This window comes from Bombina bombina, chromosome 1, assembly GCF_027579735.1.
Source record: "Bombina bombina isolate aBomBom1 chromosome 1, aBomBom1.pri, whole genome shotgun sequence".
Lineage (NCBI taxonomy): Eukaryota > Metazoa > Chordata > Amphibia > Anura > Bombinatoridae > Bombina > Bombina bombina.
The window spans coordinates 187,769,459-187,788,712 of NC_069499.1; the positions used below are offsets into that span (position 1 = coordinate 187,769,459).

A 19,254-nucleotide genomic window follows, 5' to 3' on the forward strand; every position below is an offset into this window, starting at 1 on the left:
AGCCTATGAGACTGCTGGACAGCAGCCCCCTGAAAGAATTACAGCTCATTCCACTAGAGCTGTGGCTTCCACCTGGGCCTTTAAGAATGAGGCCTCTGTTGAACAGATTTGCAAGGCTGCGACTTGGTCTTCACTTCACACTTTTTCAAAATTTTACAAATTTGACACTTTTGCTTCTTCGGAGGCTGTTTTTGGGAGAAAGGTTCTACAGGCAGTGGTTCCTTCCGTTTAAGTGCCTGCCTTGTCCCTCCCATCATCCGTGTACTTAGCTTTGGTATTGGTATCCCATAAGTAATGGATGACCCGTGGACTGAATACACTTAACAAGAGAAAACATAATTTATGCTTACCTGATAAATTTATTTCTCTTGTAGTGTATTCAGTCCACGGCCCGCCCTGTCTTTTTTTAAGGCAGATCTAAATTTTAATTAATACTTCAGTCACCACTGCACCCTATGGTTCCTCCTTTCTCGTCTTGTTTTGGTCGAATGACTGAATATGACATGTGAGGGGAGGAGCTATGTAGCAGCTCTGCTTGGGTGATCCTCTTGCAATTTCCTGTTGGGAAGAGAATATATTCCATAAGTAATGGATGACCCGTGGACTGAATACACTACAAGAGAAATAAATTTATCAGGTAAGCATAAATTATGTTTTTTAATCCTGTTTATGTGATTCAATCTGCTTATGTATAGTGTTAACTGGGCTCGTGGCTTTTGGAACATAACGGCCTTTCGAAGTGGCGTAACCTTATGGTTGGGCACTCCTCCTTTTTTTTGGACTGTATGGTTCACCTTGTGACCGGGCGTATCTACGTTCTGGTCTCCCTTTTCCGCATTCCTGACTGTGTGGCGATGGAGAATTCTAGTCCGCTGGTGTCTGGTTTATAGGAGGTGGTGAGTGCCCCAGCCATTGTGGGTGTCAGGTGCCGTTTAAATTGTTTTATATATAGTCCATTTTTTTGGTATCCTTTATCCAGTTATGGAGGATGCTGATGTTGAGATTGTTCAACTTTCTGATTCAGATTCTTCGTCCTGTGAAGAATGTGAATTGGCCCCATTGACTCAGGTCAGTCAGTGATGTTCTTTAGGCCGTCCTAGAGTGCCTTATTCCTCGGGCTCGGGGATTCAAGGGACTGCTGAGCTATTCGCCTCGGGGGGCCCTGTCCTCCGGGAGGCGAGTTCCCTACTGCTCCCTACTACTACACATGCGGTTAACTCAGGTTAAGTGTGGATTGTTCCCCCCCGGAGGTTGTGCTACGTTTTTGCTTTTACATACTTTTGGCGCTTGCGTGTCTACAAAGTCCAGATGTTTATTTGCGATTGTGCTCATGCCCGATTGCCCCAGGTCTCTCAGCCACTGGAGGGCATGCGCGGTTCCCTGCGGGTGTAACTGTTCCTGAGTGTTGTGTCTTTCGTTACAGATTGGCTCTCCTTTGTGTCTTCCTCGGACACATTTTTGAGCTGTTTGGGGACCCTATCCTTCTCGGTTATGGGACTCGTCAGTCTCCTCCTTCGAATGGCTCACCTCGTTAGACATATGGGGATGAAGTAATCTCCTTTAAGTCTTGTTATCGAGATTCTTCCCAGTTTTATTGGAAGAACAGGTTTTCCGTTAAGCTGGTCCTGCGGATCTTTCTGTTCTTCTTGGGCATTAACCTTCGGGTTGCCTGTTATCTTATTTTATCCAGTTAGGATGAATTTTATTTTTATTTTTCATACTATGTTTCATACTATGTTTCCGCTTTGAGACTTAGTTGGATGGCTTTGCTAGATCTCCTTGGGTCTAGCGCCTGCTCATTTTGTCTTTAGGTTGAGGTGGCTGTGTTCATTCTTCCGCCTTTTGGGGGCCGGTTTTGGGGTTCGTTTCGGCTCCCTTACTTTTCAATCTGCCATTGCTTGGGCTGGTCCGGCTAGGTGTAGGATCTGAGATCTGTTGTTCATCTTCAGGTCTTGGGGGTGACAGTGGACCTTCTTTTTTAGAGGTTCTGTGCCTCTCCCCCTTTGAGATCTGTGAGTAGGCTTGGCGGCCTGGATTGCCTGGAGAGTGTCCTCTGTCTTAGAGGTTGGGCAATTTCGGTCTTCTTCCTTACGGATAGTGTTTTCTTCGTGTCATCATATGGATGGCAGCGTGTTACTGGACTCAAATGTTTATTTTCTGAGTTTTGCTGCTTGTAATTTTCTGTTTGCTCAGTCTATGAGTTCTGACGTTTTTGAGGACTTTGTCTTCAGCTATCTTTTTCGGTGCTGTTGCACAATGTTTGGGAGATGTTTCTTCTCCTTGATGATGCCCAGTTGCTCCTTGTGGGTTGGGCGTCGTCTCGCCTTGTTCTCGGGATCCATTCAGGTCTCTGTGGACTTGTCCTTCATTTGAAGGGGGTCTTTCCTTTTATGGATTTTGCTGTACCTTTTGGGTATCCCTTTGGCTTACCCTTGTTCTCTCCCTTTTGGGAATTTTGGTACTGTACTAGTAAGGGTTGTGTGGGGAACGACTGCTGGGCGACGGTTCTGGAGGAGTGTTGGCTCAGTGAGTCTGCTTGCAGTCTCTAGTTAGGCTTTCGGCCTATCTGCGGGTCAGTGTCCTTTGGGGCCTTTTCCTTCTAGTTTTTTGCCTGGCTCAGATGGAGCGGGGTTGGGTTGGGTTGTGGTTTTTCAGGCCTGGTGCCCTCAGAATGGGCCGCCTAATGTACCCTCCCTTTTTTGCATTCAGTGTCCTCTATAGCTTGGGTATTGTTTTCCCAAAAGTAATGAATGCAGCTGTGGACTCTTTCCATTTATGTTTAAGAAAAACATAAATTATGCTAACCTGGTAATTTTCTTTTCTTCAGATGGAAAGAGTCCACAGCTCCCCACCTGTATTTTTTCTGTGGGGCGTCTCCTATTTTTTAATCTTCGGGCACCTTTTCACCCTGGTATTTCTTCTACTGTTCCTTGTACCTCAGCATAATGACTGGGGGATGAGGGAAGTGGGAGGAGTATTTAAGCCTTTGGCTGGGGTGTCTTTGCCTCCTCCTGGTGGCCAGGTTCTTATTTCCCTAAAGTAATGAATGCAGCTGTGGACTCTTTCCATCTGAAGAAAAGACAATTATCAGGTAAGCATAATTTTAAGTTTTTAATTTAAAGGGACAGTCAAGTCCAAAAAAAATTTCATGTTTCAAATAGGGCATGTAATTTTAAACAACTTTCCAATTTACTTTTATCACCAATTTTGCTTTGTTCTCTTGGTATTCTTAGTTGAAAGCTAAACCTAGGAGGTTCATATGCTAATTGAATGGCAACCTCTAATCTAAATGTATTTTGATAGTTTTTCACCACTAGAGGGCATTAGTTCACGTGTTTCATATAGATAACATTGAGCCCTTGCAAGTGACTTTACCATGGAGACAGCTCTGATTGGCTAAAATGCAAGTCTGTCAAAAGCACTGAAATGAGGGGGCAGTCTGCTGAGGCTTAGATACAAGGTAATTACAGAGGTAAAACGTGTATAATTATAACTGTGTTGGTTATGCAAAACTGGGGAATTGGTAATTAAGGGATTATCTATCTTTTAAAACAACAAACATTCTGGTGTTGACTGTCCCTTTAAGTTTGAGGAATAGCACAGAATTTGAGGGAGTAAATCAGTTCCATGTTCTTCAAACACAGAGCAGCTAAGTACTCTCGAGCAAATAGGCAAAATCTGAAAAACTAAGAAATATATTAGTGTGCTCACCATATAGTTTGATCCCAATTTTAAACTTTCCAGTAATAAACAGTACAGGTTCAAAATTACAATTTTTATGTAGTGATGGATACAATTTTAGCTGACTTTTTTTTTTTTTCAACACAGCAAATGAAAAAAATGGCAATTTATGAAGTAGCAAAACTAGGGATCTACAGTCTTCATTCAGCAGGCACTAATGCTAAATTTGGCTTACTAGTCCTTCAGTCATGTTTTAAGCACTCCCCATTGCCACCTCAAATAGCCCATTATCATGGCTAATGTCTCCTCCTTGGTTTGTGAAGATTTCCAGTCAATCATCCATGTGACAGCCATCAGCCAATCACGTATTCATATACCTTTACATTGTGAACTCTTGCACATGCTCAGTAGGAGCTGGTGCCTCAGTAAGTGAGCATCTAAAAAAAATCTGTGCACAATTTGATATTGGAAAGTCTCTTAAAACTGCATGCTCTGTCTGAATCATGAATGTTTAATTTTGACTTTAGTGTCTCTTTTTAAGTCGATGTCTGGAATGAGCACTAATATTGAAAGCTGGAAGATACTGGAAAAAAGCTCCCAAGTGCCAAGACCAACCATGGCAGCCTTCCAGAAGTTTCACCAGGACACAGTTTATCTTTCTAAACCAGGCATTCCTTTTGTGTTACATAAATTGGAATAACACATTGAATTATCCTATAATACTTAATAACATATAAAGATCATTGCAAGTTGATCAAGATAAAGAGGCTCTATCTCTGGTTGTAGCAAGTAATATCCCTTTTTTTGAAAAAAAAATACTGTTTGAATCAGTTTTTCTCTAATATTTTCTTTGGCTTATAGACACTGATTTTACTTTTGAGAGTTCAGTTTTGCTTTTGAAGGAGTAAATGTATAGTGAGTGTAAGAGAATAGTTATGCGCTATAGGAATTGGTATCATACACCTCTCTGAAAGACAGCTTCCCCAAAGTGTTGTCTAAGAAAAAACAGTAGTAAGCAAATACTTATGTATAGAGAGGGCGCCTATTGGGGTAAAGATATCAACACTTTCAAATATTCAAAGATATTTATTAAAAGTATAACCGTAAGATCAAATATGGGACGTCTCCCTATATAGATAGCCTAAACAATCAGGCGTTGTATAAAACAAGTGCAGCATTCACAATGTACGTTGCAATATAACAGGCTAGCATTCAAAAAATAAAATGTAACAGTGTCCGTTATATTTGATATCAGATGATACTATTATGTTGCAAATCCAAACTATTGTTACACAGTCTTATTAATGTATACCACCAATAATGCGTACTACAAGAGTTTCAATCAGATACCACTCCAATTGGTGATTCAGTTGCTCTATGAACAAACACGGTACCTCTCAGAGCGGTAATGGTTCCATTCAGAGCCAAAGAAACTTTTCAAAGACCACAGTTTTTTCAAATATATAATAGATGGATAATACCTGTATCACTGTAGAGATTCCGGACTGGTAAGCAGGTATATTACCTTTTCGTTAAGTGGGTATATTACCCTTTCGTATAGTGAGGTACTTCTGCTCTTTCTCTGAGTCACTTTCCAAGTGAGTTGTTCCACGTGACTGTTAGCGTCTGACGTCACGGATTGACCTCTGTCTTAGCAGGGTAAACAGATAATGGTTCTGGAGACAGCTAGCTGCTATTTGCCAGTACAGACAATTGGCAATATGAAACTGGAAAACTGCACTTAGTGCTTTGCACGCAGGAGATAAAAGTTGTATTAAATATGTTCTCACCCTCCAGATTCCAGCTTAGATTTTTTTTGTAGTAGTTAGAGAATTAATAATAGCCCGGGTTATGTTAAAAAGTCCATAGACCATGTAGAGACAGTAATTGTGTATATTGATCCACAACGATATCAGTGCCACACAAACTACGCGTTTCGCCCTTCTCAGGGCTTTATCAAGATGTTTGTGACATGTAGTGGGCTCCCTTTATAAATGGTGTCCTTATAAATGATGTCCTTATCTTGTGCAACAACCATGTCATATATTGTTGTGTACTGTTTGCATTGTCAGCTGTTCTTTCTCTTTTTCACATTTATGTAAATTACTCTTGGGTCTCCCTAAGAGTAATGGGTAAGCCAGACGTGGAGCCCGTGCACACATGCCCTTAGAGAGATACAACTGCATCTCACTGACGAGGCCCACAGAAGGCCGAAACGATCATCTGGGGTTGTTGCTTCCCTTGTTCAGAGAAGAATCGCCTGGTATTTTGGCGCTGGACTGTCATTGGGCAGGATAAGACTGATATGCTACAGGATATTTTTTCTCTGTGAAGGGGCATAGTGAGCTAAAAACGCGCACCCTGAGTTGCAATATAAATGAACAAGCATGGAAGTTATTCTAGCTTTTGTTCTGTGCTGTTCTTTCTCTTTTTTCACATCTATACAAAAGGGTAATATACCCACTACACGAAAGGGTAATATACCTGCTTACCAGTCCAGAATCTCTACGGTGATACAGGTATTATCCATCTATTATATATTGGAAAAACTGTGGTCTTTGAAAAGTTTCTTTGGCTCTGAATGGAACCATTACCGCTCTGAGAGGTACCATTTTTGTTCATAGAGCAACTGAATCACCAATTGGAGTGGTATCTGATTGAAAGTCTTGTAGTACGCATTATTGGTGGTATACATTAATAAGACTGTGTAACAATATTTTGGATTTGAAACATAATAGTATCATCTGATATTAAATATAACGGACACTGTTACATTTTATTTTTGAATGCTAGCCTGTTATATTGCAACGTACATTGTGAATGCTGCACTTGTTTTATATAACGCCTGATTATTTAGGCTATCTGTATAGGGAGACGTCCCATATTTTATCTTACGGTTATACTTTTAATAAATATCTTTGAATATTTGAAAGTGTTGATATCTTTAGCCCAATAGGCGCCCTCTATACATAAGTTTTTGCTTACTACTGTTTTGAAGGAGTAGCAGTGCACTACTGGTGGCTAGCTGAACACATTGCATGAGGCATATATGTGTAGCCACCAATCTCTTTTTAGCTCAGCTCCCAGTAGTGATTTGCTGCTCCTGAGCCTACCTAGGTATGATTTTCAACAAGTGATCTCATAAGAAAGAAGCATTTTGTCTTTATTATACCTTTTATGCACAACACACGTGGTATTTCTAATTTATAGTTTGAATAGTAGTTTGCTGTGTGTCTATGTTGCTGTATTTTATTTTTAGCAAATGGCAATTCCTGTGCCTCCCAATCTGTCTCCATCCCTGTGTGGGTCAGAAGAGCAGAGGTTGTGTTCATGCAGAGTTGTATTGCTGCATAAGAACACGGACTCTTGCGCTTAATTTTTTTTTTCTTGTGTAGGATCCTAAGGCTTGAAAGCACCTCATTATGGCTGCTATTTGCAAGACTACATTTTCTACTGAAAGACCAAGTTATATTCTATTTATAGTGCCCATTTATAATTTGATGTGCAAACAAGGTTCCCAGCTAGGGAACTTGTCGTCCTGCCTTCGCTGCAATTTGCAGTGGACATTGCTAGTCTGCTGCACACTTTTTATTATTGCATAAGGATATTCTTGTGTAGTGTCTCCCCTTGCTCTCTCACAGGCCATGTTGCGCTGTTTAGATGCTGCTTCTTAAATGGATACGAAACCTAAATTTCCTTCCATAAGGCAGGGAGAGTCTAAGACGTCATTCCTTACTTTTGGGAAATACAACACCTGGCCACCAGGAGGAGGCAAAGGCACCCCAGCTAAAGGCTTAAATATCCCTCCCACTTCCCCTATCCCCTAGTCATTCTTTGCCTTTCGTCACTATAGGAGGTGTCAGAGAAGTGTCAGAAGATTTTGGATAGTCCTGTAATGGGTATGTTCCCTTCACGAAAGGACTGGAATTATGTCAACCTCTCATTGAGTGTATTGGTGAAAGTTAGTTAGAATCTGGAGATGCAGGAAAAGTTTTTCTGCGAACCCATCCAGACTGTCGCATAACATTTCCGGAGCAATCAGTGTTGACAATTTTCACTGCTTGCTGTTACACATTCAAGTCCATGTCAGAGCGTTGCAAGACTGTCACACTTAAGAGGCTGTGCCTGTTCCACAGCATAGATCCTGGAGGGTAAGACCGTTTTTTATATACACTTTTGCTAAACAGGGTCACAGTGTGGCTCCTTTATGCCTCAATAGGATCAAGGGTTAATATCTCCAGGGAGATTATTTGAACAGCTAGGGGTTATTTACAACTGCTTTAATGTGAGAGTTTTTGGGCTCATACACTGTGTGCTTTTGGCTTGGTACAAACAGGATTCACTTTCGTTTTTGAGTGTTGTGCAGCTCATAATAGCTTAGCACCTTTTTCATAGCAGGGGAAGTCCTTTCCTACGCACCACGTGACCGGGTGTGGTCTTTTTTATTTCCCTCTTATCCTACTGTGGACATTACTCCTAAGGAGAGCGTTTTCACTGTTAGCTGTCTGGGTCTAGGAGGTGGTGAGTGCCCCAGCCGTTGGGATTATAAAGGTGACGTTTTTTGAATAAAAGCGTTTTTTTGTTTGTCCTTCTTTGGATATATACTTAGCTATGGAGGACTCTGATACTACATTAGAAGGTTCCGCTACTTCTGTACTGATTAATTTTTCTGTTTTTATTGTGAGGAGGTCGTAGTTAGCCCGCCTGCTCAATTTAGTTCTATTTTGTCTAAGCACTGTTCTAAAGTCTACGGAGGGAGACTAGCCTGCTAATACTCATAGCGCTATTAGTCCCTGAGCCGTCTACCTCTCGGGAATCTACACTACCCGCTCCACATGCAGTTCCCTGCAGCTTAACTAATCCTCCATCTAGAGGGGGGCTTTTTTCCTGCTGACTTTATCGCGCAGTTACAATCGACGATGTCTGCGGCCCTGAGTGCCTTACCTCCCTCTAGCAAACGTAAGAGAAAGGTTAAACATAGTTCTCCTGACCTAGAGTCCTCTAAATATTTGTCGGATTTAGCTACTATGTCCCAGCTATCTGAGGATACACTTCAGTTTATAAACCTCCTTCAAGAGAGGAACCCTCCTTTCATAATCTAGATGTGGTTCGTGCCTTGAAGTTTTATCTTCAGGCTACTAAGGACAATCTTCCTCTTTGTCATATTTTCGGGGAAGCATAGGGGGCAGAAGGCTACCACAACTTCCCTATCTTTCTGGTTGAGGAGTATCCTCCGCTTAGCTTACGAGACAGTGGGACAAAAGCCTCCTGAGAGGATAACGTCTCATTCTACTAGAGCAGTGGCTTCCTCCTGGAGTTTTAAGAACAAAACCTCTATGGATCAGATTTGTGAGGCGGCTACATGGTCCTCCTTACACACTTTTCTAAATTTTACAAGTTTGATGTGTTTGCTTCGGCCAAAGCAGCTTTTGGGAGAAAAGTTTTGCAGGCTGTGGTGCCCTCAGAATAGGGTCCGCCCCTCTTTTGTTCCCTCCCGTTATTCCTTCAGTGTCCTCTGGAGCTTGGGTATAGTTTTCCGAACAGTATAGAATGAAGTTGTGGACTCTCCCTGCTTATGGAAGGAAAACCTAATTTATGCTTATCAGATAAATTTCTTTCCTTCCTGGCAGGGAGAGTCCACGGCCCCGCCTCTAATTTATTTTTGTTGGGTCGGCTCCCTTTTTATATTTCTTCTGGCGCTTTATACCCTGATGTTTCTCTTACTTTTCCTTGTTCCCTCAGCAGAATGACTGGGGGATAAGGAAAGTGGGAAGGATATTTAAGCCTTTGGCTGGGGTGTCTTTTCCTTCTCCTGGTGGCCAGGTGTTGTATTTCTCAACAGTAAGGAATGAAGTTGTGGACTCTCCCTGCCAGGAAGGAAAGGAATTTATCTGGTAAGCATAAATTTGTTTTTTGTTTCATGATGTAGCATTGAAAAAAATTCCAATTGATTTCAATTATCAAATTTTCTTCATTTTCTTAGTAATCCTATGTTGAAAAGCAGCTAAGTAGACAAGTGCCTAGAGCACTATATGACATCAATTTTGCAATACTTTCAGCAGTTATTCATTTGCAAGAGCAGTAGATGGCAGCAGTGTTTTCACAAACTGCTTCAATACAGTGTTGAATTCTCACGTGTCATGATATATATATATATATATATATATATATATATATATATATATATATTAAATAATGGTATAGTGTGAACCTGCAGGTACTGATGACTTTCTAAAAAAAAAAAAAAAAAGTGTGTACATACAGTGGGGCTTAAATGTGAGTAGCATCTACACTCTAAAACAGCTCAGCAGTTAGGCAGCAAAGAGTTACAGCTGAAACATGAAATCAAACAAAGCCAAAGAGGTTTCTGAGAAGTGGTTAAACATTTCTGCTTAAACAATTCAGTTATGCAGTGTCAGTTACAAAGAATTTGGTGGTTTACTGCAAAAACAGGAATATACTTTTTAGACAAAGAAATCATTCTGACTAACCAGTGCTCTCCCTGATAACTGAATCAATATGTTTCTCAGATCTATATTTTTTTTCTGGCATGTCTCCCTTTTATAGATTTGTCTGGTATTACTCTCTTACCTATTGTCATAGTGCTGCAAAATATGTTGTCAGAAAATATACTGTCAGCCAGATTTATTAACCTATTCATGCCAATGGAAAGCTATTAAAATTGTGCTCTTCTATTGGGTCTTGTATGTAACAGCTAAGTTTCAAAGTTCATACCAACATCCTGCTAATATTTCGTAATGATCCATACGTCTGTAAGATGATGAATAAATGCAGCGACAGCCTCCTGAAAAAATAGAATTATGGGTCATTTGTCACCATCATACTCGTACTACCCCAGTGCTCCCAAAGTCATTAACATGAATACAATTTTTGCAGACTAGGTTGTGTAAGACACCAGCAAGTGAGAATGTTGAAGTTTTGTTTTAGTCGCATTACGTAAGCGTAAGGTCACTATGTGATACTCAAGTTTTTCCTAAACCTACCATTAGTCTGTCCCCCTTGTGGTTGCCAGGTGCCCAGTATTTAACTGGACAATCCAGTATTTTAGCAGGATGTAGAAAATTATAAGCTATCAACTAAACTTTGATTAACATATAATTCTTATTTCTCTTGTTAAGTGTATCCAGTCCACGGATCATCCATTACTTGTGGGATATTCTCCTTCCCAACAGGAAGTTGCAAGAGGATCACCCACAGCAGAGCTGCTATATAGCTCCTCCCCTCACTGTCATATCCAGTCATTCTCTTGCAACTCTCAACTAAGATGGAGGTCGTAAGAGGACTGTGGTGTTTTATACTTAGTTTATTTCTTCAATCAAAAGTTTGTTATTTTTAAATGGTACCGGAGTGTACTGTTTATCTCAGGCAGTATTTAGAAGAAGAATCTGCCTGCGTTTTCTATGATCTTAGCAGAAGTAACTAAGGTCCTTTGCTGTTCTCACATATTCTGAGGAGTGAGGTAACTTCAGAGGGGGAATAGCGTGCAGGTTTTCCTGTAATAAGGTATGTGCAGTTAAATATTTTTCTAGGGATGGAATTTGCTAGAAAATGCTGCTGATACCGAAGTAATGTAAGTAAAGCCTTAAATGCAGTGATAGCGACTGGTATCAGGCTTATTAATAGAGATACATACTCTTATAAAAGTGTATTTTAAAACGTTTGCTGGCATGTTTAATCGTTTTTTACATATGTTTGGTGATAAAACTTATTGGGGCCTAGTTTTTTCCACATGGCTGGCTTGAATTTTGCCTAGAAACAGTTCCCTGAGGCTTCCCACTGTTGTAATATGAGTGGGAGGGGCCTATTTTGGCGTTTTTTTGCACAGCAAAAATTACAGACACAGACATCCAGCTTCTTCCTGCATGATCCAGGACTTCTCTGAAGGGCTCAAAAGGCTTCAAAAGTCGTATTGAGGGAGGTAAAAAGCAACAGTAGAGCTGTGGCAGTTGTTGTGACTGTTTAAAAAACGTTTTTGTCATTTGTTATTCCGTTCTTGGTATTAAGGGGTTAATCATCCATTTGCAAGTGGGTGCAATGCTCTGCTAACTTATTACATACACTGTAAAAATTTCGTTAGTGTAACTGCATTTTTTCACTGTTATTTCACAATTTGGGAAAATTTGTGTTTCTTTTAGGCACAGTAACGTTTTTTATATTGCTTGTAAACTTGTTTTAAAGTTTTTTCCAAGCTTGCTAGTCTCATTGCTAGTCTGTTTAAACATGTCTGACACAGAGGAACCTACTTGTTCATTATGTTTGAAAGCCATGGTGGAGCCCCATAGGAGAATGTGTACTAAATGTATTGATTTCACCTTAAACAGTAAAGATCAGTCTTTATCTATAAAAGAATTATCACCAGAGGGTTCTGTCGAGGGGGAAGTTATGCCGACTAACTCTCCCCACGTGTCAGACCCTTCGCCTCCCGCTCAGGGGACGCACGCTAATATGGCGCAAATTACATCAGGGGCGCCCATAGCGATTACCTTGAAGGACATGAATGCAATCATGAATAATACCCTGTCAGAGGTATTATCTAGATTGCCTGCATTAAGAGGCAAGCGCGATAGCTCTGGGGTTAGGAGAGATACAGAGCGCGCAAATGCTGTTAGAGCCATGTCTGATACTGCGTCACAATATGCAGAACATGAGGACGGAGAGCTTCAGTCTGTGGGTGACATCTCTGACTCGGGGAAACCTGATTCAGAGATTTCTAATTTTAAATTTAAGCTTGAGAACCTTTGTGTATTGCTTGGGGAGGTATTAGCTGCTCTGAATGACTGTAACACAGTTGCCATTCCAGAGAAATTGTGTAGGCTGGATAGATACTATGCGGTGCCGGTGTGTACTGACGTTTTTCCTATACCTAAAAGGCTTACAGAAATTATTAGCAAGGAGTGGGATAGACCCGGTGTGCCTTTTTCCCCACCTCCTATATTTAGAAAAATGTTTCCAATAGACGCCACTACACGGGACTTATGGCGGACGGTCCCTAAGGTGGAGGGAGCAGTTTCTACTTTAGCAAAGCGTACCACTATCCCGGTTGAGGACAGTTGTGCTTTTTCAGATCCAATGGATAAAAAATTGGAGGGTTACCTTAAGAAAATGTTTATTCAACAAGGTTTTATTTTGCAGCCCCTTGCATGCATTGCGCCTGTCACGGCTGCGGCGGCATTCTGGTTTCAGGCCCTGGAAGAGGCCACCCAGACAGCTCCATTGAATGAAATTATTGACAAGCTTAGAACGCTTAAGCTAGCTAACTCATTTGTTTCTGATGCCATTGTTCATTTGATTAAACTAACGGCTAAGAATTCTGGATTCGCCATCCAGGCGCGTAGGGCGCTATGGCTTAAATCCTGGTCAGCTGACGTGACTTCAAAGTCTAAATTACTCAACATTCCTTTCAAGGGGCAGACCTTAATCGGGCTTGGCTTGAAGGAAATTATTGCTGACATTACTGGAGGCAAGGGTCATACCCTTCCTCAGGACAGGGCCAAATCAAAGGCCAAACAGTCTAATTTTCGTGCCTTTCGAAATTTCAAGGCAGGAGCAGCATCAACTTCCTCCGCTTCAAAACAAGAGGGAACTGTTGCTCATTCCAGACAGGCCTGGAAACCTAACCAGTCCTGGAACAAGGGCAAGCAGGCCAGAAAGCCTGCTGCTGCCCCCAAGACAGCATGAAGGAACGGCCCCCTATCCGGAAACGGATCTAGTGGGGGGCAGACTTTCTCTCTTCGCCCAGGCGTGGGCAAGAGATGTTCAGGATCCCTGGGCGTTGGAGATCATATCTCAGGGATATCTTCTGGACTTCAAAGCTTCTCCTCCACAAGGGAGATTTCATCTTTCAAGGTTATCAGCAAACCAGATAAAGAAAGAGGCATTCCTAAGTTGTGTGCAAGACCTCCTAGTAATGGGAGTGATCCATCCAGTTCCGCGGACGGAACAAGGACAGGGATTTTATTCAAATCTGTTTGTGGTTCCCAAGAAAGAGGGAACCTTCAGACCAATCTTGGATCTAAAGATCTTAAACAAATTCCTCAGAGTTCCATCATTCAAAATGGAAACTATTCGGACCATCCTACCCATGATCCAAGAGGGTCAGTACATGACCACAGTGGACTTAAAGGATGCCTACCTTCACATACCGATTCACAAAGATCATCATCGGTTCCTAAGGTTTGCCTTTCTAGACAGGCATTACCAATTTGTAGCTCTTCCCTTCGAGTTAGCTACTGCCCCGAGAATTTTTACAAAGCTTCTGGGCTCACTTCTGGCGGTTCTAAGACCGCGAGGCATAGCGGTGGCTCTGTATCTAGACGACATCCTGATACAGGTGTCAAGCTTTCAAATTGCCAAGTCTCATACAGAGATAGGTCTGGCATTTCTGAGGTCGCATAGGTGGAAAGTGAACGTGGAAAAGAGTTCTCTATCACCACTCACAAGAGTCTCCTTCCTAGGGACTCTTATAGATTCTGTAGAGATGAAAATTTACCTGACGGAGTCCAGGTTATCAAAACTTCTAAATGCTTGCCGTGTCCTTCATTCCATTCCACGCCCGTCAGTGGCTCAGTGCATGGAAGTAATCGGCTTAATGGTAGCGGCAATGCATCTCAGACCGCTGCAATTATGCATGCTAAGTCAGTGGAATGGGGATTACTCAGATTTGTCCCCTCTACTAAATCTGGATCAAGAGACCAGAGATTCTCTTCTCTGGTGGCTTTCTCGGCTCCATCTGTCCAAGGGTATAACTTTTCGCAGGCCAGATTGGACGATTGTAACAACTGATGCCAGCCTTCTAGGTTGGGGCGCAGTCTGGAACTCCCTGAAGGCTCAGGGATCGTGGACTCAGGAGGAGAAACTCCTCCCAATAAATATTCTGGAGTTAAGAGCAATATTCAAGGCTCTTCTAGCTTGGCCTCAGTTAGCAACACTGAGGTTCATCAGATTTCAGTCGGACAACATCACGACTGTGGCTTACATCAACCATCAAGGGGGAACCAGGAGTTCCCTAGCGATGTTGGAAGTCTCAAAGATAATTCGCTGGGCAGAGTCTCACTCTTGCCACCTGTCAGTGATCCACATCCCAGGCGTAGAGAACTGGGAGGCGGATTTTCTAAGTCGTCAGACTTTTCATCCGGGGGAGTGGGAACTCCATCCGGAGGTGTTTGCTCAACTGGTCCATCGTTGGGGCAAACCAGAACTGGATCTCATGGCGTCTCGCCAGAACGCCAAGCTTCCTTGTTATGGATCCAGGTCCAGGGACCCGGGAGCAACGCTGATAGATGCTCTAGCAGCTCCTTGGTTCTTCAACCTGGCCTATGTGTTTCCACCGTTTCCTCTGCTCCCTCGACTGATTGCCAAAATCAAACAGGAGAGAGCATCAGTGATTCTGATAGCGCCTGCGTGGCCACGCAGGACCTGGTATGCAGACCTAGTGGACATGTCATCTCTTCCACCATGGACTCTTCTAATACAAGGTCCTTTCAATCATCCAAATCTAATTTCTCTGAGACTGACTGCATGGAGATTGAACGCTTGATTCTATCAAGGCGCGGCTTCTCCGAGTCGGTCATTGATACCTTAATACAGGCTCGGAAGCCTGTCACCAGGAAAATCTACCATAAGATATGGCGTAAATACCTTTATTGGTGTGAATCCAAGAGTTACTCATGGAGTAAGGTTAGGATTCCTAGGATATTGTCCTTTCTCCAAGAGGGTTTGGACAAAGGCTTATCAACTAGTTCTTTAAAAGGACAGATCTCTGCTCTGTCTATTCTTTTGCACAAGCGTCTGGCAGAAGTTCCAGACGTCCAGGCATTTTGTCAGGCTTTGGTTAGGATTAAGCCTGTGTTTAAAACTGTTGCTCCTCCGTGGAGCTTAAACTTGGTTCTTAAAGTTCTTCAGGGAGTTCCGTTTGAACCCCTTCATTCCATTGATATTAAACTTTTATCTTGGAAAGTTCTGTTTTTGATGGCTATTTCCTCGACTCGAAGAGTCTCTGAGTTATCTGCCTTACATTGTGATTCTCCTTATCTGATTTTTCATTCAGACAAGGTAGTTCTGCGTACAAAACCTGGGTTTTTACCTAAGGTGGTTTCTAACAGGAATATCAATCAAGAGATTGTTGTTCCATCATTGTGTCCTAATCCTTCTTCAAAGAAGGAACGTCTTTTGCATAATCTGGACGTAGTCCGTGCCTTGAAGTTCTACTTACAGGCTACAAAAGATTTTCGTCAAACATCTGCCCTGTTTGTCGTTTACTCTGGACAGAGGAGAGGTCAAAAAGCTTCGGCAACCTCTCTCTCCTTTTGGCTTCGGAGCATAATACGCTTAGCCTATGAGACTGCTGGACAGCAGCCCCCTGAAAGGATTACAGCTCATTCTACTAGAGCTGTGGTTTCCACCTGGGCCTTTAAAAATGAGGCCTCTGTTGAACAGATTTGCAAGGCTGCGACTTGGTCTATGCTTCACAACTTTTCAAAATTTTACAAATTTGACACTTTTGCTTCTTCGGAGGCTGTTTTTGGGAGAGAGGTTCTACAGGCAGTGGTTCCTTCCGTTTAAGTTCCTGCCTTGTCCCTCCCATCATCCGTGTACTTTAGCTTTGGTATTGGTATCCCACAAGTAATGGATGATCCGTGGACTGGATACACTTAACAAGAGAAAACATAATTTATGCTTACCTGATAAATTTATTTCTCTTGTAGTGTATCCAGTCCACGGCCCGCCCTGTCCTTTTAAGGCAGGTCTAAATTTTAATTAAACTACAGTCACCACTGCACCCTATGGTTTCTCCTTTCTCGTCTTGTTTCGGTCGAATGACTGGATATGACAGTGAGGGGAGGAGCTATATAGCAGCTCTGCTGTGGGTGATCCTCTTGCAACTTCCTGTTGGGAAGGAGAATATCCCACAAGTAATGGATGATCCGTGGACTGGATACACTACAAGAGAAATAAATTTATCAGGTAAGCATAAATTATGTTTTTTTACTCTATGCTCATGGCATGTGATCTCTAAGGAACACAATCTTCACCTCAAATAGAGATTCTTATGTTTTTTTTTTTTTGTTTTTTTTTTAGTTTTAATATCAATGTGTAAATATTATTAATCTGAGCATTATAAACAATTTAAATTGCTAGATTAAAAAATAGATATACTTACGCTGCAACCTTTTGTTGAACAGTAAATTTAACTCATAAATTGTGTCACGGTCTGTATTCATTAACCCCTTAGTGACCAGACCATTTCTCCAACATAGGTGTGTCCGGTCCACGGCGTCATCCTTGTGGGATATTCTCTTCCCCAACAGGAAATGGCAAAGAGCCCAGCAAAGCTGGTCACATGATCCCTCCTAGGCTCCGCCTACCCCAGTCATTCTCTTTGCCGTTGCACAGGCAACATCTCCACGGAGATGGCTAAGAGTTTTTTTGGTGTTTAAATGTAGTTTTATTCTTCAATCAAGAGTTTGTTATTTTAAAATAGTGCTGGTATGTACTATTTACTCTGAAACAGAAAAGAGATGAAGATTTCTGTTTGTAAGAGGAAAATGATTTTAGCAACCGTTACTAAAATCGATGGCTGTTTCCACACAGGACTGTTGAGATGAATTAACTTCAGTTGGGGGAAACAGTGAGCAGACTTTTGCTGCTTGAGGTATGACACATTTCTAACAAGACTTGGTAATGCTGGAAGCTGTCATTTTCCCTATGGGAACCGGTAAGCCATTTTCTTAGTTTAGTATAAGAATAAAGGGCTTCACAAGGGCTTTAAAGACTAGTAGACATTTTTCTGGGCTAAAACGTTTACATTATGAGTATATTTAATGGATGTTATCTATAAATAGTTCTTTTAATCTTGGGGATGTATTAAAAAAAACGGCAGGCACTGTATTGGACACCTTTTTCACTGGGGGCCTTTTCTAGTCATAGGCAGAGCCTCATTTTCGCGCCACTAATGCGCAGTTGTTTTTTGAAAGCAAGGCATGCAGATGCATGTGTGAGGAGCTGAGAACCACTGAAAAAGCTTATAGAAGGCGTCATTTGGTATCGTATTCCCCTCTGGGCTTGGTTGGGTCTCAGCAAAGCTGATACCAGGGGCTGTATAGGGGTTAAATGTAAAAACGGCTCCGGTTCCGTTATTTTAAGGGTTAAAGCTTTCAAATGTGGTGTGCAATACTTTTAAGGCTTTAAGACACTGTGGTTAAATTTTGGTGAATTTTGAACAATTCCTTCATACTTTTTCGCATATTCAGTAATAAAGTGTGTTCAGTTTAAAATTTAAAGTGACAGTAACGGTTTTATTTTAAAACGTTTTTTGTGCTTTGTTATCAAGTTTATGCCTGTTAACATGTCTGAACCATCAGATAGACGATGTTCTGTATGTTTAGAAGCCAAGGTTCCTCCACATTTAAATATATGTGATGAATGTGACTTAGTGTCCGGACAAAGTAGGGACAATGATACCACTGATAATGATGTTGCCCAAAATGATTCCTCAAGCGAGGGGAGTAAGCATGGTACTGCATCATCCCCTTCTATGTCTACACCAGTCTTGCCCACACAAGAGGCCCCTAGTACATCTAGTGCGCCAATCCTTCTTACTATGCAACAATTAACGGCTGTAATGGATAATTCTATTAAAAACATTTTGTCCAAAATGCCTACTTATCAGAGAAAGCGCGATTGCTCTGTTTTAGATACTGAAGAGCATGAGGACGCTGATGATAATGGTTCTAATGTACCCTCACGCCAATCTGAAGGGGCCAGCAGGGAGGTTTTGTCTGAGGGAGAAATTTCAGATTCAGGAAAAATTTCTCAACAAGCTGAACCTGATGTTATTATTTTTAAATTTAAATTGGAACATCTCCGCGCTCTGCTTAAGGAGGTGTTATCTACTCTGGATGATTGTGACAATTTGGTCATTCCAGAGAAATTATGTAAGATGGACAAGTTCCTAGAGGTCCCGGTGCCCCCCGATGCTTTTCCTATACCCAAGCGGGTGGCGGACATTGTAAATAAGGAATGGGACAGGCCCGGCATACCTTTTGTTCCTCCCCCTATATTTAAAAAGTTATTTCCTATGGTCGACCCCAGAAAGGACTTATGGCAGACAGTCCCCAAGGTCGAGGGGGCGGTTTCTACTCTAAACAAACTCACTACTATCCCTATAGAAGATAGTTGTGCTTTCAAAGATCCTATGGATAAAAAATTAGAGGGTTTGCTTAAAAAGATGTTTGTTCAGCAAGGTTATCTTCTACAACCAATTTCATGCATTGTTCCTGTCACTACAGCAGCGTGTTTCTGGTTCGAAGAACTAGAAAAGTCGCTCAATAAAGACTCTTCATATGAGGAGGTTATGGACAGAGTTCAAGCACTTAAATTGGCTAACTCTTTTACCTTAGACGCCACTTTGCAATTAGCTAGATTAGCGGCGAAAAATTCAGGTTTTGCTATTGTGGCGCGCAGAGCGCTTTGGCTAAAGTCTTGGTCAGCGGATGTGTCCTCCAAGAACAAATTGCTTAACATCCCTTTCAAGGGGAAAACGCTGTTTGGCCC

General features: G+C 41.8%; 1 protein-coding gene and 1 long non-coding RNA gene across 4 annotated transcripts in view; one reads left to right on the forward strand and one right to left on the reverse strand.

The window, feature by feature from the left end:
* The window catches only part of PSEN1 (presenilin 1), a 332,444-nt gene that overhangs the window by 52,288 nt on the left and 260,902 nt on the right, over window positions 1-19,254 (forward strand). The window lies entirely within an intron of this gene.
* LOC128645046 (uncharacterized) overlaps window positions 1-19,254 on the reverse strand; it is a 43,069-nt gene that overhangs the window by 6,056 nt on the left and 17,759 nt on the right. The window contains exon 2 of the long non-coding RNA XR_008400070.1: window positions 10,417-10,486. This is a non-coding gene — a long non-coding RNA (uncharacterized LOC128645046). The remainder of the gene's footprint in view (window positions 1-10,416; window positions 10,487-19,254) is intronic.